Genomic DNA, 15,092 nt, shown 5'->3' with positions numbered 1-15,092 from the left:
ACAACAAAACATTTTCCTGACGTCACAATTATTACGTGAAAGTATTAGACGGCATACAGTCACGCTGGAAAAGAAACCAACAGGAAACAGGCAAATATTTGATCGATGTCGTCAAGGTAGACTGGCTTCCGTCCCTTTTTTCTCACTTACATATATCAGTATATATTAAGAGGGAAGCTACTCCAGAAGGTTGTTCCTACATTGACATTTTTTATTGCCCCTGGCTCCAAACATAGGTTCAGCCATCAGATAAAATTGTGCTATTTTAGAGGCTTAAAATTTTCTTATAAAATGCATCCTGTATTTATATAAAAATAACCATGCAGCCAGGGAGCCAGGCTATCGTCAAGGATGCACTTAAAAGTCCTTCGTAATATATCTCATTTAATGATTTGCTCTTGAATAAAATCACTGTTTGTCGTTCTGATGCGTATTATTATATCACTCGAGCTGTTCGCTCGTGATATTATTCCTTATTCTTAGATATACAGAGATTGGCTACATTCTTCTTTCAAATTGTTTAACTGGCAACCAAATCCAGCTATGTTAGAATGTGCAATTGGAAGTAAATCGCTCAATTTTCTATATGAGCGATTTATTAACTGCAACTTTTCTATGAAAGATTCCACTCGGTCATTCTTTTTGTGACCACGAACCTTTTAATCTAAATGCGTAAGTGCCCGGATACACGTAACTAACCAATACAATACCACAATAATCGCAGTAATAATATGCACAATCTATTTCCATGTACCGATTACCTCCCTTTTAATTGAATTAACTGATGTTTTTCAAATAAAAAATGATATATTCGATCGCGGAAAATGTTACAAAATTGTATTGTAAATAGTATTGTCTTATGAGTTTTGTATTGAAAAAAAAAAGATTATCATATGACGCACATTTTACAGTAATTTTGATAAAAAGGAAGATTCGATAGCTGTTTATAAATCACAATGAATAATTTATGTATTTTTCTGAAGTATATGATTTATTTATATTGTTTCAATTCTGCATTCCTATAAGGATGAATTAAATAACAATTTTGTCAGGTTTCATTAATAAACATAACTACTATGGGCGTTTTTATCAAAATAACGGAAGTCGTTGTACATGAATAAACTTGAGAGCAAACATGCTATTTTTACTATAAATAAAAAGATATTAGCACAAAACACTTCAATCCTGTTAATCGTAAATTTTTATGTAAAGCTGAGCGAAATATGACGATTTAAAAAGAAATTTTCTGAAAATATCGTTTATATCCTTTCCGCAGCCTTAACGTACTAAAAGGTATTAGCGTCTGATGACCCTTTTACGCTTCCGTAGAAACAACATTTATTACACGAAATTTATTTAGAAAATATTTCTGAAAAGTCTAGGTCTGCAGCTCTCAAAAACTGTTATATCTTACATCTGAGGCATATACTGACACTCTCAGACAACATCAAAAATGACATTTTGAGCGATTTGATGAAGTTCCAAAATTATCAATGTATCCTTGGTCCGTTACGGACTCCTGTGGGATTTGTATTTATTCCGAGCTCAAATATCTTTTCGTATATGAAAATCTGACATGCCGTAATAAAGCCCAGGTAATTTCAATTCGTAAGAAAGTGCTGGAAATTGACTCCCCAATAGCAAAATAAAAAAAAAAAAAAAAAAAAAATTCCACGCGCATACATTTTGACGGGGTAACCCCTGCGCGTGACCCCTGACTATCTACAAATCAAAATACGGCTTTCGTTTTCAAGTTAAGCATTTCGACTTTCATTTTCTTTACTTCCGGAAATAGCTAAAGGTCGAGTGACGTCATTTTCTGTGTTGTCAAAAACATATATATGCCTGGCGAGATTGCATAAATATGTGCTGGCCGTCTTAAGGTTATGAGTTGTCTGCCCCTGACAAGAGAAGGTGCGAAAAGTCTGAGTTCCACATCCAGATTTCTATTTGACATAACCTTCAATCATTTTATGTTCATGGCTAGTACAAGATTGAATGACTTATAAGGGTAGCTATATAATATATAGGCCTGGGGCCAGCAACGTGTACTATGAACGCCCACTCCCACTAGACAGATTTTTAAAGGTATCAAATTTTTGGCAGGACCAACTCTTTCAAGATAGAAAAAGTTCCCCAGAAAAAAACTCTGAATTATAATTATCTGATTTCACTGTCCGCATGGCAAGCGTTCATTTTTAGAAATGACAACCATATGGATTATAATCCATCATATATTGGTCAGTTTTGGTGATAAGACGATAAAATAGAATCAAAATGGAGCTAGGACACTGACTTTTTAAAGCAGTACTTTTCTATTATTAAACGTATTTGCATATTTATGAATATTAACGAAAATGGTACAAAATGGCAAATCTTATTTCCCTAAGTTTTGAATGAATTTAAATGTACCAAATAGTTTTAATCTGGTCTTAAAGTCGGTGATCAGTGTTTTAAAAAAAAATAGTATTTTGTCACTCTAAAACAATGTTCCAAACTAGATATAAACTAACGTGCATAAAATGAACTAGTGACACAATCAACGATTCAGAGGAAAAGATATCACTGAATCTAAATAAAATGGCATAGAGATGCATGGTAGACGTTGCTGGCCTCTCACATAAAATCCTCTTTATGCATTTTAGGATGAACATAACTTTTCATCATTGTGTTAGGTTTGTAGCCATGCCTTTTTGTTTCCATTACGTGTGTTAGAGATTCACCTGGAGGGGATTACTTTTATTTACACTGTCCCGTGTCTTTGGAACATGGTGAGGGGTAAGAGTGAGGTTGGGTGCGCACCATAAACATGTTTAAGCTCCCCAGTGGTGTTTTTGCCATTGACCGTTCCAAGGCGGTGTCCCACTGTGTTCCTTTGTTTGTTCGTTTTGTCCTAATGTGTTGGCTTTGTATGTGCGCGTGTTTGTGTGTGTGTGTTTGTGGTGTATTGGCCTTGTGTGTGTGCGCGTGTATGTGTGTGTGTGCGGATGGTGTGCACGTCTGCGTGCTGTAGGTTTCGTTTTGGGGAGGCTGCGTTTTTGGTGCGTGGCATTCCCTGTTTGATATTTGTCTTTGTTTTTTTTGTAGTACAATAGGATATGGAAGACCCTTTGAGATTTCAGATGTTTAGATTGACCTAACCAAGTGTGTTGACTGGTGACTAGTATAAAATAACCAGCGAGCTGATGTGTTGGTTATAACGGAGATAATACATTATTCAATTTGCCTCTTAGTCAGTCTAGGGGCTAAGTAACTGAGGCCTAACAGTATGTGCTGCCACAAATTTGGAATCAAAGTGGCAATTTTAAATGCCTTATAATAAGTCTGTGTGAAACCACTAGCTGACAAGATGCGAGTCCGTTATTATAAATTACGTACTTTTCTAAATTTTACTATCGTAATTCAGATTTGGTTTTAAAATACAATAGCAATTTAAAATCACTTCTGCGGGAAGGTATATCAAAACCCGCTTTTTATGGGGATGTGGTTTACAAACTTCGTAAGATTTTGGGTCATGGCAATTTTCCTATTGTATTTAGTAAAGTAAGTAAACGTTTTATGAAAAGGGGTTATGACCCAACTGTTTTGAGACACACCGCATGTTTGGTGTTCAACCCTTATACAGTTGGACGCTACGCTTTCCTCTTTGATTGTGTCTGACGGATCAGGTGGAGGACTCTATGATTAGTAGTTCTTAAATCCCACCAGGACTGAGCTATTTTGATTTCCGTCTTCTGGCCTGTTTCGTCGGGCCCTTAAGGGTGTTTCCCTTGTTGCTCTGTCTTCTGCAAAGGCATTGAGTACATACGTTTTAGTTTCTTAAGGATTGCATTTTTATATTATATCTACAAGGGCATCTTTGTGTTTTACATTACATACTTTCTGTTGCCTTTACGTATGTTAGGGTTTCACCTGGCGGGGATTACGTTTATTTAAACTGTCTTGTGACTTTGGAACATGGTGGGGGTAAGAGTGAGGTTAGGTACACCATAAACCGGTTTAAACTCCCCAGTGGTGGTTTTGCCACTGACCGTTCCAAGGCGGTGCCCCACTGTGTTCCTGTATTTGTTTATTTTGTCCTTTTCTGTTCATTTTTGTGTGTGGTGTGCGAGAGTTCGTGTGTGTCTTTGGGTAGGCTGCGTTTTTTGAACGTGGCTTTCCCTGTTGGATATTCTTCCTTGTTTGTTTTTCTTAGATGTAATTTCTATATTTGGAGGCAAACAAGCAAAGTAAACTAGAGTGATATTATACCTGAATGTGGTCTACATCGATTTTACAAAATGACTGCCATTTCTTTTAATAAAATATCGAAATGTTCATAACTTTTTTTTATTTCTCAACCGATTTTGAAAATTATTTCACTCTCTTAAATGATGTATGATGACATTTCAGACAGAATTACATTGAAACAGTATTATCCTTCCGTTTAAAGTAACGCCCTGGTATTTTGCAGCTTCTGATATTTTGAGAATTTTACGCTATGAAGTCAATAACTATAACAGATTGTTTTCATCTAAAACAAATTCAAGTCGTCCTCAACACCTCACACTTCTGGATTTTAGTCAAATTACCAATCCATTTCATGAAGATCTATTTGAAGGGTTTCGAGAATAAATGAAGGATTAAACCGTCATAAAATACAAAGTGTTGTCTTTGAAATGTCGTGATGTACTTTTGAGGGACTATGGGAGGTCATCAACGTAAGCTAGGAAGAGGCAAAGGCTAATGACTGAACCTTTAGTAACTCCAGAGAGAACACAGAGAACAATCAGTTCACAAATGAAGTGAAGTCGTTAACTACATTTTGAAACCGATCCTTGAGAAATGAATTTAGGGTCGTGAGGAGTGTTTTGCACATTCCATTTACCTCTCATGAACAGACTCATCCAAACCGAAAGTGCTATTGTGTTACTTGACGGCGTTCTATACTTTTAAAGGATCTTCTTATAGATCTTACTGATCTACAGGGACACTAAATGGTGCACTCACAGGATGTCCGGAGCTTGTGAATCAATATATGATAGTCAGCAGTGTTCAACACTTTACAATGACGTACATCTGTTGGCAGTTCCAAGGATTGTTGCAATTCTCTTGTGTGAAACGTATGAATTGTGTTTCACAAGTATTCTTTGACCTGGTCCACCGGCTATGGAGATTATTTCTGTCAAGGTTAGACACGCTATGTAAGAGTTTATCTGTTTATATAGGCATTACAAGTAAAGGATGTGTGCCTTTGTTAGTCTTGAATTTGAGACCATTGATTTACTATAGACTGGTGAAAACGATTGCTCTCTCACAGTGTGATAAAAGTTCATTCAGAGCTTATGTTGAATTGTTACATGCCTTGCCGACTTAAAATAAATTATCCTATCCAGTCCTTTGTCTTTTGGGACATGGCCAGTGTCAGAAGATATAGTTTGTTTTGTTTTTGCTTCGTCGTTTCTTGTTTTTCCTTAGTTAAAACTGTGTTTTTGTTTTTTTTAGTTTTCTTTGTCAGTTCTGATTTTATATGATATAAATGCTAATCCTTTAATGTTTATGCTACTTTTGAGTGTTAGCCTTTTAGTTGCATTATCATCTATGTACTTGTGCATATAATAATTCTCTATGTACATGTTAAGACAGAAACTATATTTGTAAACTAAAAGTTACCATCTACCCTACCAATAATTGAACTAAAGCATGCATCTTTAACTGGGGACAATTTTTGGCCATGAAGTTTATAAGGGATTCAATGGGTTTTCTGTTACGTGTGATATGGAGGACCTGACATTTACTAGGATTAAATTCCATGTCCCATAAAGATTCCCATTTCTCTAACTTAAGGAGAACATTTTGTAGCCTTTGACAGTCAGAGTGGGAAGTTACCGCGAGACAGATGGCTGTGTCATCTGCAAACAGGCGCACCTGGGATGTGACCAATTCAGGGAGGTCATTAATATAGAGAAGGAAGAGGAGGGGCCTCAGAACAGATCCCTGGGGGACACCGGACGTGACGGGGACTTGATCAGATGCAATGCCCTCAACTACTACTGATTGGGATCTGCCGTTAAGGAATGACTGTATCCAAGACACGATTTGGTCACACACACCGTGTTCTTGGAGCTTGTATAGTAGTTTTAAGTGATTGACCTTGTCAAAGGCTTTATTAAAATCAAGCAGGATAAGATAGGTCTGTTTACCTATTGAAAGATTTTTTGCTAGATTGTCTACTAACTCAATGAGCTGGGTCTCACAGGACCGTCTTTCACGAAACCCGTGCTGCAGTTCATGGAGTATGTTATGTTTTGAGAAGTGTGTGGATAGGTTAGATGCTATGACGTGCTCCAGGAGTGTACATAGAACACATGTTAATGATATGGGCCTATAGTTTGCTGGATCACTAGTATCACCTTTCTTATACAGAGGAGCGACGTTTGCCTTCGTCCACTCAGAAGGGTGTTGACCAGAGTTTAGGGACTTTTGGAATAGCAGTGATACTATATCAAGGATCTCATGGCGGAGTTCCTTAAGGACAATGGGTTTAATCTTATCTGGGCCGGCAGCCTTATCCACTTTGCGGTTTTGGAGTAGTTTCAGGACACCATTTGGGTCTATTATTATGTTCGGCATCACTGGGTATTTTGGGTTCTTTAAAGCATTTTTGGACAGCGATAGTGGGGAGATGCCGGAGAAAACAGACTGGAACTGTTTATTTAGGATGTTTGCTTTTCCTAGATTATCTGAGGTTAGGGTACGACTGGACTGATCTTTTAGTGGGAAAATACCTTGGCTGTCTTGTCTGGCATTTTTAATGATGGTGTAGAACTGTTTGGTATTAAATTTAGTGGTGTCAGTATCATCTGCATGGTGAATATCCAAAATGTTTTCTATGTATGCCTCATATGCTTTTCTTATCTTAGATTGTATCAGGTGTTTGATGGTTTTGAATTTCCTGGTGTACTGATTTTGACCTTTGTGTGTGTGTTTTTTTTTTTTGACCTTTTGAAAGAGGCTGTCTCTCTTTCTAATTAATCTTTTTATGTCTTGGGTGACCCAGAGGAGAAGCTTTTTGGTACCTAATTTCTTTATCGGGACATAGGCAAGGAAGCTGTTGATCCACCTCTCATAGCATATTAAACTGTAAGTATGTCTACCGTTAGTAACTTGTCATGCAATGTATTTCTTTCAAATGTAGTGCTACTCCAACTATTCATTAGAGTCTATGGAATTATTTTCTTATGATTTAATGAAAATCACATTTTATTGTATGTTTAAAATTGTAGGTGTCTTATGCATGGGGGAGGAAGTGTTACACAAAGGACGGAGTTCTTCTGATAACCTGTCATGACTGAAAAAATGTTGAAAAAGACGTTAAACCCGAACACACACACACGTTTTCTTCTGAAAACTGCCACGGAGTTCCTGGAAAACGTTACAGAGTTCTTCTGATATTTGTATGACAAAACAAGGAATCGGTCGACAAAATGGTAATTATTTATCTTTAAAAAGAGCGAATGGGGTGTAAAAGTAATGTTTGATGATCAAGGTTGCCTAATGTTTTCTGCTATGCGTCAGAAAAAAACTGTTTAGTCTAATAATCAGCGCCACTTCTTTGAAAATAAGACATTTTGAATAAAATATCGAAATCGTTTGCTTATTCTTACATATTAATCTGCTCATTCACGTTCTTCATCCTCACCACACGCAACAGCCTAATTTTAGTGCAAAGTTGCAAACAAAAAACACTATCTAACAATTTAACGCCCGATTTTTCAAATGTTACAGAGTTCAGGTGATAACTCTGAGGATGTCACAGAGTTCTTATGATAACTTTTGTTACTGCCAGGGTGTTTCTTCAGCTATGTTAAGATACTTTTTAGCTAATAATATTATTTAGAAAGGGTGCTAACCATGTTCTAACGTAAGATATTTATCCAAGGCACAGTATATTGTGGTTATATAATGTATGGTATTTGTGTTTTTGAGTTTCAGTGATAACGTTTAGTGTTATATCTCCTATTCTAACTAGATGTTACTTTTACAGGGACTGTATACGCTCATAATGATGATCTAGCTAACTGTGTTGAATGTCTAAATAGAAATTGTACATAAATGATGTACAGTGTCAAACAGTTACAGAAATATTTTCTTATTTTCATTTAATCGGCTTGGAAATTACATTGTGTATTATATTGTAAGAAAGTGCAGAATCCTCTTACTTTACAATATTTCCAACTAAACTCAAAATGCCCTTCTCATCATCTTATAGCATTTTGGCAAATGCAAAGGTCGTATTGGGTGAAGGAATGATATAGATAGCACTTTAAAATTCACATTATTCACGCATTATGATATTCTTAAGACAAATAGTATATGCATGTATGATAATGACAACCCCTTCTTGGTAGGCAGTATTCAGCACATTGAAAATTATATGCATTTAGTAAGATGTTATGACAATATCAATTAAGTTTTATCGCAGTATTTACGCCAGTCACATTTGTACAATTTTCACGTTAGGTACTGAATTAAAAGCAACTGTTACTAAATAAATGAAGATCACTTAAACGTGACTAATTTAGTGAATATTACGTCATGTGCAATGTCTTCCCCAAGTATATCAAACGTCTGTGTTTTAATTTTGCCACACGGCCTCAATGTTGTAATCGCGACTTCCCTTTTAGGATGAATATTTTCATTATGAGCAACTGCTTCTGCGGTGTCAGGAATCTTTTGTGACAGTATTTACATCTGACTGTCGCATCCTGAAAAAAAGACAATTATCTAAAGCTTTACTTAGCGTATTGGCCTTTTCAACCTATCGCATATTAACTCAACGTAAAGGTTATGCATAAATATGCATAACTAGACAAGCAATTGAATCGCATGAGATGACAAAAGCAGTCATACACAGTAATGCAAATAAACCACTTCAGAAAAAAAAAACAGCTTCTGCAAATTATAAGCATTTAGATGTACCCTAAATTAAAGATAACGGATTTGATTTTAATTCAGTGATCAATCCAAATGGAATCCACTAAACCGTTATTCACAAACATTGGCACATCCATTGATAGAACATACAATACAACTTACTGCATTTGTTACCAATTCGTATTTTACTATATACATGTATATGTCATTATACTGCACATAGCTTAAATTTAAACTTTACAAATGATTCATATCAATTATATAACCACAATACTGTGCCTTGGATAAACATCTTACATTAGAACATGATTAACACCCTTTCTAAATAATAAAGATAGCTAAAAAGTATCTTAACATAGCTGAAGAAACAACCTGGCAGTAACAAAAGTTATCATAAGAACTCTGGGACATCCTCAGAGTTATCACCTGAACTCTGTAACATTTGAAAAATCGGGCATAAAATTGTTAGATAGTGGTTTAGGTTTCCAGCTTTGCTCTAAAATTAGGCTGTTGCGTGTGGTAAGGATGAAGAACGTGAATGAATAGATTAATATGTAAGAATAAGCAAACGATTTCGATATTTTACTCAAAATGTCTTGATTTCATAGAAGTGGCGCTGATTATTAGACTAAATAGTTGTGTTTTTTTCTTACGCATAGCACAAAACATTAGGCAACCTTGATCACCAAACATTACTTTTACATCCCATTCTCTCTTTTTAAAGATAAATTTATAATTACCATTTTGCCGACCGATTCCTTGTTTTATCATACAGATATCAGAAGAACTCTGTAACGTTTTCCAGGAACTCCGTGACAGTTATCAGAAGAAAACATGACAGGTTATCAGAGGAACTCCGTCCTTCGTGTAACACTTCCTCCCCCGTGTTATACATGTACGCATGTATAACCTTGTCATGTAGATTCTAGTATTTTAAGCTAAATCTCTTAAGGATATACGAGCGTTTTATTTCAGGATATCCGCCATTTTGAAAAATGTTTCTTCGAATATTGCTTTCTTACAAAAGTTTTGCCAAAAAATAATGCTAAATAATTAAAATATGGCTAATAATGTACCATTTAACCAAATATAGTGTGCTTTTTGCGGAAAAAAATTTCACCCTTATTTTTGGCTGGCATTTGCCTAAAATTGACGTAAGATTTACAATGGGGTAGGGGTAGGTAATTTCAAATATCTATTAAGTAGATCAGGTTTGGTTTTGATATTTTTCTGACTGATACATATAATGTTAAGCTATAAATAAAATAAAAGTTTTCAAGATAGTACGTTATATTATCTAGAAAATACAAATTAAAACAAAAGTAACAAAAAATATCAAAATTCACCACTTTTTAACAGTTTTTTCTTAATAAATCTCTTAGATGCACGGTGACCCCAACCTTTTTTCTTTCCATTTTGAAGTTTTTTTGTGTGTCATTAATGCTGCAAAATATTTTGAAAATCTTATTTTTTTCTTGATTTTTTTTTAGATCTATATACGTTTTTTCCATTAAAAATTAAGTGGGTGGGGTAATTATGTCAACATGTAAAAATTAAAAAGATTTGTTAGTGACATTTATGCTTATATAATACTGACATCACCATATATTCATATTAATCTGTAAGACCTGAAATCCCTATAAGATTTAGTAGGATATTATATGTTTATAAAGTACAACATTTTTTCAATTTTACAAAATTTCAGAAATGCGTAAACAGTGGGTGAAGAAAATACCCAATAAAATTAAAACGAGTTCGGTGACCTGTTTTTTCTGCCCATGTTTGTCTTAGAAACTAATGTTCTTCAAGCTCACAAGGTATGAAAAAATTCTTAACGTTAGAAAAAAATCGCTCGTACATCCTTAAGGTGGAATGCACTTAATTTGAAGTTACTGGGTTTCGTTTCGAAATTTTGATTAATATAAAATTCAGCATATTCCTCATAGACTGCTTAATTTACTTTTTTGATATTTCTGTAACTTTTTTCCCTGCAAACCTTCAAAAACGACCATTGACGTCCATTTTTGATGAACCGTGATTTCAGGTCCATCAGACGATTTTTGTAAATCGTTTTGATCATTCTATAAAAATCGATTTGTTTGCTACTCATCATATTTTCATTTAAAAATGTCTTTAAAATGGTGTATAATTTATGGAGATCATTTTAACGTAAAAGTCGATATTTACGTTAAAGTGACGTCAGAGCGACAAATAGTGACGTTGAGTTTCGAATAAAAATTTTGCTTCAATCTTGTCTCATGTAAAACACAAACGATAGAATTTGAGAAAAAACTAACATGATGATGAAAATTTTATTTTCTATCGATTGAAGGAGTAAAATTATGGGGTCACCGAATTCATTTTCGCGTAAAATTACATTACGCTACCCCTACCCCCAAATCACAAGATAGTGCAATTGAGTATCTTTTCCAGTATCTCCTCTTTTCTTCCAAAAATCTACTTTTTTTGTTAAAACAATTAAATCATAATACTCTTTAAAACTCTGCTATCTTCGGCGAAATCATTTCAGTGTAGAACTCAGATATTCATGTTTAGATTATATTCAATCATTAAGAAAATGCGACAATATCGACACCGCATTACCGTTGCCCTGAATTACATTACTCTACCCCTATCCCAGATAAAAAAAATGTGTAATTCAATGGATTTTCTTATGCCTTGTGATAAAGACAAACACATTTTGAGTTCTTTACAACTGTGCAATGATTTCATTCAATATTAAGACTGAAATGATTTATTTCGCAAGTTAATGGTAATACATGAACAGTCCTGTATCGATGCACATTTACAAAAATAAATAAGAGAACGAAAGAATATAATTAAAATCTTTTATTTGAATTATCTCAACCTTTTAACTTTAACAATTACCTGTACAGAATTCCATCACAGGCCGCTATTTCTGCGATGTATTATCTGAGCGTAAAACTACGGAATTCCGTTAGGGCCATCGCCTTTGTATGTGTTGATCTCAAACGCAATACTCGATAGTACGATGATGAAAACGCGAAATCACGAAACTACGATAACGAAAACGCGACAACACGATGATGATAACGCGATACTACAATAACGAAAACGCGATAATACGATAGAACGATGATGATAATGCGATATACTATCGCGTTTTCACCATCGTACTGTCGCGTTTTCACCATCGTACTGTCGTATTATCTCGTTTTCGTTATCGTAGTATCGTGATTTCGCAATATCATTATCGTACTATCGCGTTATCACCATCGTACTGTCGCGTTATCACCATCGTACTGTCGCATTATCATCATCGTACTGTCGCGTTATCACCATCGTATTGTCGCGTTATCACCATCGTACTGTCGCGTTATCATTATCGCACCATCGCCTTCCGGTGCGTATGTGCATGCTAAAAATGAGAAGATTAGAAGTTATACTTTTAGAACTACAGCTCCTGCTCTAGCGATAGGGCGATATGCAGATTCGAACGCGGGTGCTAGTGTGTGAAAATCTTGATTTGTATTGATGATCCTCCTGTAGCTACAGCTGCTAGTTAGTCAAAAGCAAAAAATAATTAACATTTTTCCATGCTTTTTTTAGCTTTCGTCAATTTAAGAGTCATTTACAGAAAATGAATTTAGGGAGACAAAGCGTGTTGGATGTTGAACAGGTTCAAAATGCTGTGCAGATATAATTTTACTGCTTTTCTCATTCCTGTAAAATCATAAATAAAATGTCTGAGTAAGGGGGCGTTAACTCACTTTTGGTTGTAAACTGCTTTACTTTTTATTTTATTTTTGTAGAAAATTGCCAGACTTTGATGCATTAAAAGAAACTATGTGCCATGAAATCTGCAAACAATATTCTTCGAATATTTGCGATGCTCCGATTTCAGTGTCGTTATACGTCTTACGGAATTCAACATCAATGACCTGAGCTTTACAAGACATGCATTTGCTTTTCAGTGTTGAAATATAAACAGTCATATTTGTGAAAATATTCATCATCATATTTGTGAAAATATTCATGTCAGACCAAAATAAAAACAAACAAAAAACGCCCTGATCATGGTACAATATAACATTCTTTTTTTTCTTGTTATCATATACTATATAGAAAACTCAAACCGATTGACCTGCAGAGTTTTTGCCTAAGTACATATTTGGTTTTAGCTGAAAAAACTTTTTACAACCCATTAGCAAGCAATAGAAATCATTTTTAATTTCAACAGAGCTTAAATAACAAGATAAATAGAAACCAGAACACTGGAGAGGAAATTCTTCTGTGCGCATGGGCACCGGAAGGCGATAGTACGATGATGATAACGCGATAGTACGATGGTGATAACGCGACAGTACGATGGTGATAACGCGACAGTACGATGACGATAATGTGACAGTACGATGATGATAACGCGACAGTACAATGATGATAACGCGATAGTACGATAATGATATTGCGAAATCACGATACTACAATAACGAAAATGCGATAATACGATAGTACGATGGTGAAAACGCGACAGTGCGATGATGAAAACGCGATAGTGTATCGCATTATCATCATCGTACTATCGTATTATCGCGTTTTCGTTATCATAGTATCGCGTTATCATCATCGTGCTGTCGCGTTTTCGTTATCGTGGTTTCGTGAATTCGCGTTTTCATCATCGTACTATCGAGTATCGCGTTTCAGATCAATACATTCAAAGGCGATGACCCTAACGGAATTCCGTATAAAACTGGATATATAAAGAAATGAAATTTTATGCATGTAATAGCATAGAGGCAAACAAATAGAATACAACTTTAGAAAATTTAAAAAGCCCTAAGTTAGTTTATAAAATTATTATCATCATGTTTGAATAAACTTTATTGATTTATTTAACTTTACCACAAGTTTTACGTTTGGGAAATATTTCGATTGTTTAGAGAGTAGTCGGACACCCCGATTTCGGAGAGTAGTCGGACACCCCGATTTCGAATAAAGTGCATCCTCTGTGAATCAGGGTGGCCAACCCACGTGACTTTTGGATATCGAACACGCGAGAAAACGTCTCGATTCGGGTAATATTTTTGCCTATATTTTCCTTATTACTTGACGGATTTTTATAAGATAAAGAGCGTCGAAGACAGCAAAATGAGTGCTTTCTTCCGCACAGAGCCTCCGCCGTCATTTCTCTGTACTTTTCTCAAACACTTCGCCCAACTGCTTTTTCGTGGAAAAACTGTGTAGATAACGTACACACTTTCTTCCAAAACGATCAGTTTTTTCAAGAACAACGAACTTCAGTAGAAATCTATAGCAGAAATATTATAGCGCATGATTTACTTTAACCGTATATAATAAAACCTACAAGATTGGATGGAACACTAGTTGTTTAATGAGAAATCTTACGAATTGGATATCGTACACACATATTTAATGTTTGGTATCGTTCACACTGATTTCATGAACTAACCAGGATAATGTTAGAATTACATTGATTTTTCTAAGTTTTATGTTCAAGTAAAAAACTTTAATATCACTGTTTCGGTGAATTCTATTTTAGGTAATAATGCCTCACATATCTTTTCTATTCATAAAAAGGTACACCAAAATTGAAGATGCAGTTATTATAAATAGTGTTTGTTCTCTTTTGAACAAGAATGTGGGTCTTATTTTACATGTACTTCGACCGTCTGTTGTCATATTTGTATAAAATATCAAGCTTTTTATTCAAAATTATGTATTTTCATGGGTTCAGGCTACTTGTATGATTACCATATTTATTCTACGTACTCCAAGTAGTGAACATCAATATTGAAATATAGCCGTGTTTTTGTTGGCAGTTCTATTTTCCCTTTCATTTTGCAATTTGTTTGTAAAGAGCATATTTTGTAACATATTCAACACCCTTACTTCCTAAATGAATATATATATCTGCATACATAGTAATCATAATCATAATGACAGTGTAAGTGTGAGAAATATATCCAGTACGAAACTGACCAAGTAAGTAGATATGTACTTCCAAACAAGATTCATTGAACATTTCAAAAAGTATTTCCTACTCAACATGACTGTGTATAGTGATAAAATGGTCTTTAAGGTATAAATTTCCAAAATTAAAAATCACACTAAACACTTTTTCTGAACTTTGTGTGCTTTCCTGAAAAAAAACCCAAAAAAAAACAACATATGGC

Source organism: Mercenaria mercenaria, chromosome 4 (genome assembly GCF_021730395.1).
Source record: "Mercenaria mercenaria strain notata chromosome 4, MADL_Memer_1, whole genome shotgun sequence".
NCBI classification, from domain to species: domain Eukaryota; kingdom Metazoa; phylum Mollusca; class Bivalvia; order Venerida; family Veneridae; genus Mercenaria; species Mercenaria mercenaria.
This window is presented reverse-complemented; position numbering follows the sequence as displayed.